We start from the raw sequence: 13,557 nt of genomic DNA on the forward strand, positions 1-13,557 counted from the left end.
AAAAACCTGAAAATTACACAGTAATTGTAAAATAAAAATTACTTAAATAATAATCTTTTTATTAATGGCAGAAATACAATAAATTATTCGAAAAATAAAATAACAACATCTGATCACGAATGCGCAGTACTGTATTCATTATTGTTTAAATCATTCTGCAAGGTATTTAATGTATATCGATCGGGCAATGTGAATTATACTGTCATTAGCGAAGTTTTTTTGTGAATTTTAGTTTGTACGTGATGTCATTTAAAGTAATGCCATACTTACTTACAACCGAGGAATACGCTGATATTGGAATCATTTTGGGTGTGTTTAATGGTAATGATACAGATGCTCTGTAGAATATAAAATACGTGTCGCAGGATTCTAAATCTCAAAACAATTAGCGTGATCTTTCGCAATTTTTGGGAAACAAGTTCACTACCTAATATTCGTGTCAGCTGCGACAAATATGCCAAACACGACGCGGTTATTGATAAAATTATTATCGATGTTGTTCATCGCAGTCGAGGTGTCAGAACACAACTACTAAGAGGATCGGAGTTTCGCTTTGGAGGGTTTGATAAGGGTAAAACAAGTTTTTCCTTATCATAAATAAACCAGTTCGGCATCTACAACCAGGAAACTGCACGCTTCGGTTGAAGTTCTGCAAGTGGTGGAACACAAATCGACAACTCTACAAGTATGTTTTGTTTACCAATGAGGTAAATTTCACTACAAAGCGTAAAAAACTTACGCAATACTTACGCATACATGGGCAAAAGTAAATCCTCATGAAACTGTGGAAGGCAATACCGATTTAGCGTCAATGTATGGTGCAGCCTTCTTCACAAGCAGCAGCTAGGAACGTTCATATTACCTGGCTTAAATGCTGAGGTCTACTTGCATTTTCTTCAAGAAGAACTGCTGCAGCTGGTTAAAGATGTTTCTTTAGCGCTGAAACGCACGATAGCAGTTCTCTTGTGCCGTTTCCACTCGCTTAAATCATCATTTCCCTAAGATCGGTCGTGGAGGCCCACGTTCCTAGTCGCCAAGATCGCCTATTCCAACACATTTAGATATTTGCGTCTGGGGATGGATGAAAATATTGAAAACAAAACAAAAACATTCTCGCGAGGAATTAATTATCCACATTATCGATGCGATTAAATAACTTAAGAATAGCTTGAAGAACTAAAAAGAGCAGTACAGAAGCGTGTCAAGAAATTTGCTGAAAATGGTGGGCTCATTTTTTAACGTTACTGGTACGTATAACGCACTTTGGTCTAGTGTACTGTTTCTAAATAAAATTCAGATTTTTCTATCTTTTCTTTGTTTTATTCAACTTACCTTGCACCATTTTGTTCAGAATTAAATTTTCTAAAAGTTTTATGTGTTTATTACCCATTTAACAAAGTTACTGTACGTCTAATAAAAAATTTGACGTACAAAATTTGACGGGATTTTTCACCCCAATTTATTAGTTTTCACCCCAGATTTCTAAAAACTTAACTGCAGATATGGTTCTGGGACCTATTCTATTCTATAGAAATTACTAATTCTGCACCTTAATTTTCCTAAAATTTTCAGTACAATTTCATTTTTCCGGGGTAGCTGAAATCAAAGTGAAATCTCTTTCACTAGTTGTAACTCTCAAACGAACATTTTAAAATATATGTTTATAATGATTTTTTCCAGTATTTTCCCGAGTAGAATAGGTTATAAAAGTCCCGAAAAAACTTTGTGATACATTCTGTATATGAAACTGTTAAATTGATTACAAAAATGAATGATGTTTGTGTTTAGAATCTCAATCAATCCTATGATAACCACAATATCAACATATGAATTTCATGTGTAAACAAATATATAAAATGTAATTTTAACAAATACCTTGCCGACTGAAGTAATCTTGTCATATGGGTGATTGTACAGTCAAAGAGAATTCAAGATTAATTGGCGTAGGTGCATGAGGATGTTATGCTTTATCATCCAGGAACTCGCCAAATTCTCCAACACAACATAATGACATATGTGAAGACAATGCGTACATACTATTTATAATTACCAAATTCTATTTGGATTAAATTACAGGCTCAACTACTTTCAAATTGTAGGCCAAACATGAACTTAATTTTATTTTTCAAATGAGGTAACCCTAACACCGAATGTTAAAATCAAAGAACAACCACATTTAGGTCCCTTGAAACTAGAAAGTTTTCTACATAACACTTTTGAAGAAAGGACCAGAATTACAAAGCAGAAATATAATCTTTCAAAAACAGGTTTCAAACATATGGCAGGTATAAAAATATTACTATTTTATGTATCTGAATAAACACAATATTGAAATTTGTCAATAATTAAGTATTCTTTCTGGAACTCATTCTATTTAATTCAAAGTATTGTAACGGTACACATTCATAACTTTAGATAAACTTGGATCGATATCTCTTACCTGAAGCCATTGAAAAAAAGATGTTTCACCAAAAATATCAGATTATTCATGACTAATCTTCAGTCATGAGTGAACAAAATTAATTTAAACAAACCTTAGAAAGTGAAATGGTAAGAGAACTGAGTACTTCATAAGGTAAAAGTGAAATAAATCTGTACTTTAAACAAGGACTTACTTATGAAAGTAATTTTCATTCAGTAATGAAAATCCATATTAATATGTGAAGCAATGGATAATAATGGCACTGGTGTAATAGTATAATTATTATGTTCTTAATTATTTTACATTTTATCTTGTAGAGAAAGTTTGCTCCAACAATCACCTACTTTCACCCAGAAAGGTTGGTTAAAGTTTTGTACCTAACAGAATCACCTTACGTTTGGTAGCAGAGAGCAAGGATATGATATAAAGCTTCTCTGAGTGTTTAATCCTTTTGCTATTAATTATTTAAATCCTCACCTGTCTATCGTACATAGAAGCTTAGGATTATCTTCATTCTCATCTATTCTTCACCATATGTCCTCTCAGCCATATTTATCAATTTTGCTCATACATCCCTCGCTAAATTCTCAAATCGTCTTTCTCAAGGTCTAAAATTATTATTTTTATTTTTCACTCTTGTTTTTAAAGTCTGGTTTCCTTCACTTACAACAGGTTACCAAACCATCACACCGATTAAATTCAATCACTTCCTGAAGCAGACGTGTATCAAGATTTAGTCGGATGAAAATACTAGCATTTTCAAAGTCAAAATACTGTATGCAACAATAGACTTCATGCTGCCCGACTTCTGTAGTGTACATGACTTGAAATGAGATTTAGTCAATATCTTCTGTAACACCTATTCCTGAAATACATTCTGAAGATTTTTCATTTCCTGTTATTATAGATAATACCTACAGAACTTATAAAAATTATAAATTCCCAATTTAACATACATTCTTTCTCCAAAAAAAAAAAAAATTGAGAAAAAAAGCAAGCCAATTCCTATTAATTTCCACTTTTTAGGCTTGAAAAAGTAATTAATTTTTAAGCAGAAATGAGAGTAGTCTCCACAGTGCTAGCACAACATATATTATACAGCCACTTGAAAAAGGAAGTATAATTTGTTTCATGAAAGCGTACTGCAAACCAAAATAACATGATAATTCTAATTTAATCTAGTGCAATCCATCTGAGAAAAAATACTTCTATTTTCTTTTAACATAAAAATTACTTGTAATGCAAAAATCAGAAAATTGCGATAAAATTATATATTTATCTTAAAAATAAAACTTTTAAGAAGTATGCTACTGGTATATTAAAATTACATCAAGCATAACAGAAAAAAATATTTGTTACCACACTATTTCTTCAATACCTGATAAGTTGCTGTCAAATTTTCCAATCATTTGCATCTACTCTATTAAGACCTTCTATCAATAGATCTTATACATCGACTAACTTAAATGTTGTGTTATTACTACCGATGTGCCCATATCAATTCTATTGGGTTAAAATTACAATGGTATGGAAAAAGACGCAACAGGTCAGAATTTTTTAATTTTGCTACTTCATTTACTTTATAATGAATATATTTTTGTTAACTGATTTTAATAATCTTATAAGTTCTACTTTTAACATGTCTTCGGTGTACGCGATTTTCTTCGATTTTAACCATTCGGCAGTATCCGATTTCGGGTCGAAGCGTTTGGAATTTTTTCAGTTTTCAGGCAATGGTAACATTACTATGACGGATTCATCAGCAACAATTTGTACAAATTTTTTAAAGCACTGCAAAAAATTGTCGCCATTCATTTCATTGTGATACTTTTGGGAAAATCTGTATTTAAATACCGATAAATCACCGTTCAAAAACCCATTTTCACTATTAATCGCTTACCTTTTCCAAGAGGAATTTTCACCCCAGTTGACAAACCTTTCATAAACCTTTTGCGCTCTTTATTTATTTATCCACCCATACCTTTTCCCGTGCATGTCCCGCATTAACCCAAGTTTCATCAAGATAATAAATAGCTTAACCCTCTTCACGAAATCGCTTAGTTTCTCTTATGCCATGAAATAATATCTTCGCGTTCAATCAATAAAGAATTATTTTTTCTGGACATGAAACGAAAATTCATTGATTTTAAAACACGATGTAATGTACTTCTAGAAAATTCGGCAGCTTAGAATCACGGCATTTAATATTTTGATCAAGGAGGAAGCTCATTATTGAAATAAAACGAATGAACGTTTTCCTGATAGCGGTTTTGGTAAAATCGTCCAAATTTTCAATCGTTTTATAGTATTTTAGGGCTAACATGTTTACCGTCATTTTTGTATTTCTTTATTACATTAAAAATTGTTCTTTCGGTAACGTCTTTTGCACTACTTGCTTTCCGAGCAATGTCTCTGATTGCAGTTTCGGGGTTATCTTGTTTTAAGGTTTTATATATATGTTGCTATTATTTTTCGAAGCTACTTAAGGAATTTTCCCGGTTTTTGTTTCACGACAAAATCACTCATCATTAAAACCCGATCGACACAAAAACACAGGGTAAATGAAAATAAAATGAATAAAACCGTTATAAAAATGAGCTATAAAACTGTTTCATATCGTACTGAATAATACACAGAGTGAAATAAGATTTAACAATCTTGAAACAGACTTTAAGAGACTAAGATTTAACAGTCTTTAAAGATCTTAATCTGTTAAGATTTAACAGTCTTTTTAATGGTAAAGTATTATTTGAATACTTTCTTTCACTTAATAATTGTATGAAGCGTTACGTATGATGTTATCGTAATTAAACATCAATAAAAAGGATCAAAAAAATGTTTTTAATCGCTTATAGTCGGCATGCCACGGCGCCAGTCAAGCGGTAGCTTACAGTACGTACATTATTATACGCATAAAACAATATTTGTATTTGCGTACGGGAGAGAGAACGATTCAGTCTATACCAAATTTAGTTGACCCACCGGTTTAGTCTAGTGGTTAACTTGTCAACTTGCAAATCAGCTGATTTCGAAGTCGAGAGTTCTAAGATTCAAATCCTAGTAAAGGCAGTTACTTTTATACGGATTTCAATACTAGATCATTGTGTAACGTCCGCCATATACTGTTGCGTGGAATCCCCAGACGTGCAAATTATCTACGAATACTAGTAATTGGTCTTCACTTTATCATACGTAAAATCTGCTTATTCACATTTTTTCCCCGTTCAGATGTTACATTAAATGTTCCGCTTTCCCTTAGGTGCCGGTGAGTATCTTTAAATACTTGCCTGTTAGGAATTTTTCGATTGGAAAATCTTCGACGCTATTCTTCAACGGCTCGTGTACCATTGCCATTACATCTATGAAATGATGAATGTAGACATATCCTGATTTGTAAACTTATACGAAATTTCTCTTTTATTACAGAACAAATCACTTACTGATCGGAAGGCGTATTAATTATCGTCATTAGCTTTTAAAATTAGAGCAAATGAACTACTTAAATACACATTAAACACAAATGCTCACTACACAAATTAAATAAAATTTTATATTGAAAATTAATTTCTCAATAATAAATACAGCACACTGAAGCAAGATTCTGAATCACATCCACAATATCTGAAAATTTTGTTTGTAGAGCATTGCTCTCTAGCCTACCTGGCTGGTCTAGTGGTTAACTCGTCATCGTAAATCAGCTGATTTCGAAATCGAGAGTTGTAAGGTTCAAATCCACTTTTGTACGGATTTGAATACTAGATCGTGGAAACCAATACTCTTTGGTGGTTGGGTTTTAATTAACCACACATCTCAGGTATGGTTGACCAGAGACTGTACTAAACTACACTTCATTTACATTCGTACACATCATCCTTATTCATCCTCTTATACCTTACGGTGGTTACGGAGGCTAAACAGAAAAAGTAGTAGTATACCAAATTCAGTTTCCTTACAGAGTTCCCAACTAAACAAACTGCGCGTACGAGCGGTTCAGGCGGCCGATTCACAAGCATCTCAAAATTGAACACGAGAGTGATCAAATGAAAAGATAAAAGGTTTTAATAGAACTGAAAGAGATAAATATATAAACGTTTATAAACGATTACATGAGTACTATACGACTAATTAATTATATGGTGACTAATATGAATGACGATTATTGTCGCATACAGATACGGCCGCGTTGTGAATCGGCATAGATACAATGGACGTGACTGTATTAACATGACGAAATCACAAACACAAACGCAATGTTTGTTTATTCTTCACTCTTACAAGCCAACTAAATACAGAATAAAATACTGAGATACATAACTCGTACATGTTGAATTCATACATACTTATATCTGCTGTACAGTTTCACGACACAAGCGTTAGTCGTTACCTTACAATTATCATGTTATACTTTATTAACCCACTGCCTTGCTGTTTATTGTAACTGTTGCTTAGAATATTAAAAGCTTCCGAAGTGTTCTTTTTTGTAATAACTTTAATATATTTATAGATATAAGTCTCTCATGTTTATTTTTAACGGCTCGGTTTTCTTAAAATAACAAAATTGAAAATCACTATACCAGGAGTACCTCTGCAACTTGACGCGTAGAAAAAAAAAATTTTCTAAGTTTTATATTATATAAAATCAGGTTTATTAAACAGGTAATATTAATATATTTTAGCATTATGCATAAATCAGTTTATGTGAAAAAGAAACTATTAAATTTGCTATAGCTTTGTCCATGACGGTCAGTGGCAAAACATTTTTAAGGTGTAAACTTAAAATAAAAATTGAACTGCATTCAATAAATATGTTTTTAGAAATTTTCATAACATTTACAGTAACTAGTTGCTGTCATCACATCGGTGGTGTTTTCATTTGTTGCCATTTCTCAATTATGCAGTAATATAACAATGCGGTTGAATTGATGTGTGTTGCATTTGAAATTTGCCTGTTCATTTACATCTTTGCTAGGTTTATTTCATAATGTAATTATGAGATGGTAGCATCTCACAGCTACCAAAATTGCAAACAATTCCAATATTCTATATATATACAAAAAAGGACCACAAGTTAACTTATTCAGTTATGGAATATAAAAATACGTAACAATAAACAAACACAATACAGGTCGAAAACACTTTTCAACCGCTTAATATAAACCTATGTACCTAATTCCCAGCAATAACATCAACTAATGTAAGGGACACCAGGGAGAACAGCATGATAACAAATAATTTTAATGGTAAAGATGTAGACTTTAAAATTATTTTTTGTTAAATTTGGTGTGGTTTGTTTAAAAAGTTTATAATTTTAATATTTTTTAAATCTGAACTAAAATGGACAAAAGTATGAAAATATTATAAGAATGGACACTAACAAAAAAGATTGAAGTATATTAACTAAAAACAGCAAATGATAAATAAATGAATTAAATACCATTGTACTTTTTTATTTCTAAACAATTAAAACACACAGAAACAAATCATTTCCATAGCAACAAGTTACAGGATACTTATACATAATTCACAAACTCATTACACAACATACAACAAGACACCACACCCAAATTTATGGTAAGTAGGACATAATTAATTCTTAAAATGCATAAAATAATTATTTCTAAACAAAAATAAAATCATAATTTCTGATTAAAATAATTTTTATTTCCTTATACTGTATAATCTGGAATTAGAAATTTCTTTAATCAAAAGTGATGACCTGTAATTCTATTATTAGCCACAAACATTCTGAATCATATTATCACTAAAATATCCATGTACAATAATATTATAATCCTATAATTGGTAATTTAAGTACTCATCATAATCTTTTTTATGTTGACAAATTACTTTTGTGAACAAAGAGTAATTAAAACTTTAATATTAAATAGTCAAAAAATTAAGAAATGTTTACTTTAGTATTAAGCAGGAGTTCAAAGGCAATTTTCCAAAATCATTTTTGGCATCAATAAAAAGGTTGTCCGTTGTTATATTTTAATACAACTTTTTGCTTTTTTCGTTCATTTTTTTTCACATGAAAACCCTCCTTTATTCTTGAACATAACAAATATTTTTTTTGTCCCTCCATCTCATTTTCAAAACATCAGATGAACTTGTCATGGCTACAGATTCGCTTCGATTGATTTTCATCTTATGACTGGTGCAAATTTCCCTTTCTGTTCAGTTACGTGCCCTGCAAGCCGTGTTGAACAAGCGTTTAACTAGTAAGCAAGTTCAAGAGAAGTATATACAAAATCCTTCCAAATTGTAAATAATCTTTCATAAGTTTCAAAACGACTTTAAATACTACAGATTCTGTGATAATACTTTCTTTTCGAATATATTTCTTGAAAACTAATGTGTACGCAGGTGACGCGCATATTTTTAATTTTATTCCGTATTTTTGGCGTTTGCTTTTTATATATTGTCGGAAAAACAAACACCCAAAAAACCGAACCGTTGATTAGTCTGTATAGAGTTTTCTTCTGGAATCAACTAGTGCTTAACATGTTTCATCATCCGATCAACTAACTGCTGTATTTTATACAGAAGTCACCTGGTACAGCCGTTTATCTACAAGTGTAATTTACTAAGCTATAATTCAAACAGAATACGACTCGTTATGTAAGGCACCCCTTGCTGGAATACATTTCATCATTGTGCCAATAATCACCGATGTTTACATTTGCGCTAAACTTACCTAAAGCAAAACTGAATGACCATTTTCACTCCTTCCCTCATTGCACGCTTCAATTAATTTGTTGACTTTTTTCTGTAAATCAGTAACAGTTTGTCTCTTAGACCGTACAGTAAATTAAATGGCCGTACAATAATAAAAATTATTTTGAAACTATGCATTAACGTACGGATGGATAAACTTACTTAGTGGATGGATAAACATCACTTGTTACGTACACAAGTAAACAAAAACATAACCTCAAGCTTACAAAATGGTTACAACATGACAAAGAACAGAGGTATAAATTCTTATGTATAACACTATAAACTACTGTAAATATTGTTAAAATATGATTCCGATTAAACTGCTAAAAAGAATTAAGTTTTCAAAAAGCGGTTAGTATTTTTCGAATATTTTTTTGTGGATGGAGGTTTTTCAGTGCTAACCATTTTGACAGATTAAGAAATAAAACTTAGAAGCCACATTTTAAACTTTTGAAAACGTGTTCCAATTATGCCACATCTTATTGAAAACTAATTTTTGTGTTCCATTTTTGGGTCACACAACAAAATAGGAGGTCAGGCATGTACCATTTTTGGTACACAATTGTGAAAAGGGCAAAACCGTAAAGAATGCCTTGCAGTCAAGCTTGTTAATGACTAGTGATAACTAATGTATTTTTAAATTGTGTAGTTAAATTTATACTTCAAATTATTTTTGCTTTCTTAACAATATTTTTACAGCAGATGTACAGATCACCATTCATTTGTCTTATGTTAATTTATAGAGTAAAACATTTTTATTCCGGCATGTTGTAAATATAATAATTATTTTTGTATTGCGATTTTAAAATAGTTTCTTATTGTATACCACTTGCTCATGTATACTTATTTCACAGGTACTAGAAAATTTCAGTTTAGGTATCTCTTTATTTTTTCAGATGTATTTACATTTGATTTTTACCTACAACATATTAGAAATTAGAAATTGTATACAAATTTCTTCTTTTTTGTTTATAAAACAGTCATGTAACTTAGTAAACTTAGTGATGTAAAACCCTAAGATATTAATTTTAATCACATCTTACATAGATAAAACTGTTTATTTCTGTATTAGAGATTTTACAATATGATGAGGTCTTCCCAATAAGTAATTACTAGCCTTATTTATGATAAAATGAGGCCACATTACTTTTATCATTCAGTTAGAAATAAAAAAATAAATATATTAACCAAAGTTTAGTTAAAAAAAAAGTCAGTAGTATATTTTTACCTCAAGGTTCATAATTTTCAGCGATATCCAGAATATTAGAAATAACATTAATTTATTATGTTGTTGAAAATTTTTATTTTTGGACATTTATAGAACATAAGATCTTGGATTTTTACTTAACTTAAGTATAAATTATTTACATGCTTATTAACACATTTCTATTTTGATGTATTAAATTTATAGATATTATATTTATAAACGTAATAGTATTGCAATTGCAATATTGCAAATGTGATTTCAATAGATTTAATAAGAGTTTTAAAAATATTTTTATAAATTGTATAAATATGACTCAAAAATGCCTGGAAAGCACGAGTCATATTAAGAACATGACTGAAATGATCCCATATAATATACTATTACAGCATTCCTTTGATATTTATTTGAAATTCAGTTATTTTATTTAATATCAATTTCCTCATATTTATAAATTGACTGATTGAACTGGGTTTGCAGTGAATAAAAAATAAGTCGATGTAAATGGTGATGGTTGTCATGTGCAAAAATGCAAAGGTATTTTTCTCAATTCCAACTTCTTTACAGTTGATTAATGAAAATCCAAAATAAAATTGAATGTACGATTTAACTGAGTGGATTAGCTAGTTTAATAGAAAAAAGTTCTATCCCAACTTCACATTTAACATTTTATTCTTTGAACTTTATATCTTTCTTTAAACAATTAAAGACTTTAATAAAATAATTTGTGCAGTATTACATCTATTTTTCTTCGTAATCAGAGAAAAGTTATTTTTTCAAATTGAAATATTAGCTGTTTAAAATCCAATTTTCCAAAAGAAATCAATGTTATTCTACAAGTTCTTTTTCTGGTAACATACTGCCATTCACAATATTTACATTAATTTAAATTACTTAATCTGTTGTGCGTACCAAATAAATTGTTAAATAACAATTTTTAGATATTGCTCTCCTGTCAGGGCTCACTTCACTTGCCCGACAGTTTTCAAAAAACCTTATGTCTATAGTAGTTTTTTAACAAAATGTAAAAAAATTATAATAAAATGTTAATGTAAACAACCTACTGTTTATAGTACATTTTATTATGCAGTTATTAGTTCAATTTTTTCTGCTAAATGGTAGTGCTTCATTCAAAATAATGTGATATTCTAAATTGGAGAGATAAGAAATTTTTTTAGATAAATCCAAAAGTGTAATATTACATATATATGGGTAAAGATATATATATATATATATATATATATGCCATATTATTTTTACTGAATTTAATAAAATTGAGATAAGAAGAAAACAAATGTATGAAATGTTTTCTGAGTAGCATGAGCTTATAAGCCATTGAGGTGTAATGTGCATGAGAACAATTATGTAATGAATTAATCCTATATAATTAATTCAATGATATTAATTTCAGTTATGCTGGAGACCTCCAAATTTATTCCATTAATTCATTCAAAATAGTGGAGTAACATTTGTAGTTTTAATAGATAATTACAAAGAAAACACGCTATTTTTGTTACTTATTTATATTAACTCTACATGTAATTCATAAATTCAACTTAACAAATTTCTTCCATGCTGGGACTTGGTCGAGAAAAAATAAACCTCATATAATTGAGGAAAATAAATGGAATAATAAATGGAATAAATGAAAACATTTCAGTTAGTGATTAAAGAATTAATTTTATTTAGGACTGATTAATTTTTTCATCCATATTTGTTTGAAATCTGTTAGATACATTTTTAAAGAATTTTTACTTCATATAGCAAGAGTTTTGAGAGAGAAATTGAACATATGATGGAACAATAGTGTCTTTGTATTGTTATGGTATTGTCTTAGTCTTTCATCTGGAATATTTCATATTCAAATTCTGGTCAGACTGGCAAATTTCATAAACAAAAATTTCCACTCCATATTTTACACCCAAGCTTTGAGCTTCTTTTATGATTCATCATGCTCTATAAATATAAAAAAACTGATAATTTTTAATTGAGTATTGAATTAACAACACAATATAAGAATAATAAATGTTAACTTTTTGTAAAACTATCTCTCATGAGCATAGAAAATGGGTGAAGTGATGGCAGTTCTTCTGTCTGTTTACAGCATAAAAGTAAATATTTGTGCCACAGGTAAAAATTTTGATACTTACATTTATGTTAACATAAAAAATGTTGTTTTTACTTTTACCAGTAAAAAGTTTTTTTCTGGCAAAGGAGAAAAACACTGTACAAAGCTATAACTAAATGAGTTTATTTTCTAATTAAGAAAATAAATTCTAATTCCAAATTAAAGTGAAATTTATTCATTTTTCAGTATAGTCAATTTATAATATTTATCCTCTTTTTCCTTTCTTAAGGTCAAATAAACACAAACAAGTACAAAATTACAAGATGACAGACAGTAAAGACACAATACAATCTAATGAAAACAAGGAAGATGAGGTTCAGAATGTGGCAAAAAAAGATCTTGGAGTATTTAATAACATTACAGATCAAACAAAACAGACAAAAGCTTCCATTGAACTATTTAAAGCATTTGGTAGTGAAAGTGATCAGTCAAAAGTAACTAGCAGTAAAGCAGAAATTAATAAACTTCCTAGTGCTCTGTATGGCACAAAAGAAGGAAACAATAATGATTCTAATAGTGAAAGTATTTATATAGAGAAAAAGAATATTACTCCTGAAGTAGTCACTGGTAGCTTTTTATCATGTTCAGTGAAATTAAGTAGTCGCCTACTTCCTGACAAGAAACAACCTGATTCAAAGCAAAATGAATCGGTCCTTTCAAGTAATCATTCAGTGGTAAAGGCTGGACCAAAAGACCATACAGAATCTCAGTCTTATGATACACCAGCAAAAAACAAAACTGATGTAACAGAGTCTTATTTTTGTGCTGCACCAGTAAAAAACAAAAATAGTTCTCATCTTAATGTACCGATAAAAAACACAACAGATTCTAAGCTTACTGTACCAGTAAAAAACAAAACTAGTTCTCATCTTAATGTACCGATAAAAAACAAAACTGATTCTCAACTTACTGTACCAGTAAAAAACAAAACTGATTCTCAACTTACTGTACCAGTAAAAAACAAAACTGATGTTGCAGATTCTCAAATTGCTGCATCAATAAAAAGCAAAACTGATGTTAAAGATTCTCTACTATCTGCATCAATAAAAAACAAAGCTGATGTTAAAGATTCTCTACTTTCTG

This window comes from Lycorma delicatula, chromosome 1 (genome assembly GCF_047948215.1).
Source record: "Lycorma delicatula isolate Av1 chromosome 1, ASM4794821v1, whole genome shotgun sequence".
Classification (NCBI taxonomy): domain Eukaryota; kingdom Metazoa; phylum Arthropoda; class Insecta; order Hemiptera; family Fulgoridae; genus Lycorma; species Lycorma delicatula.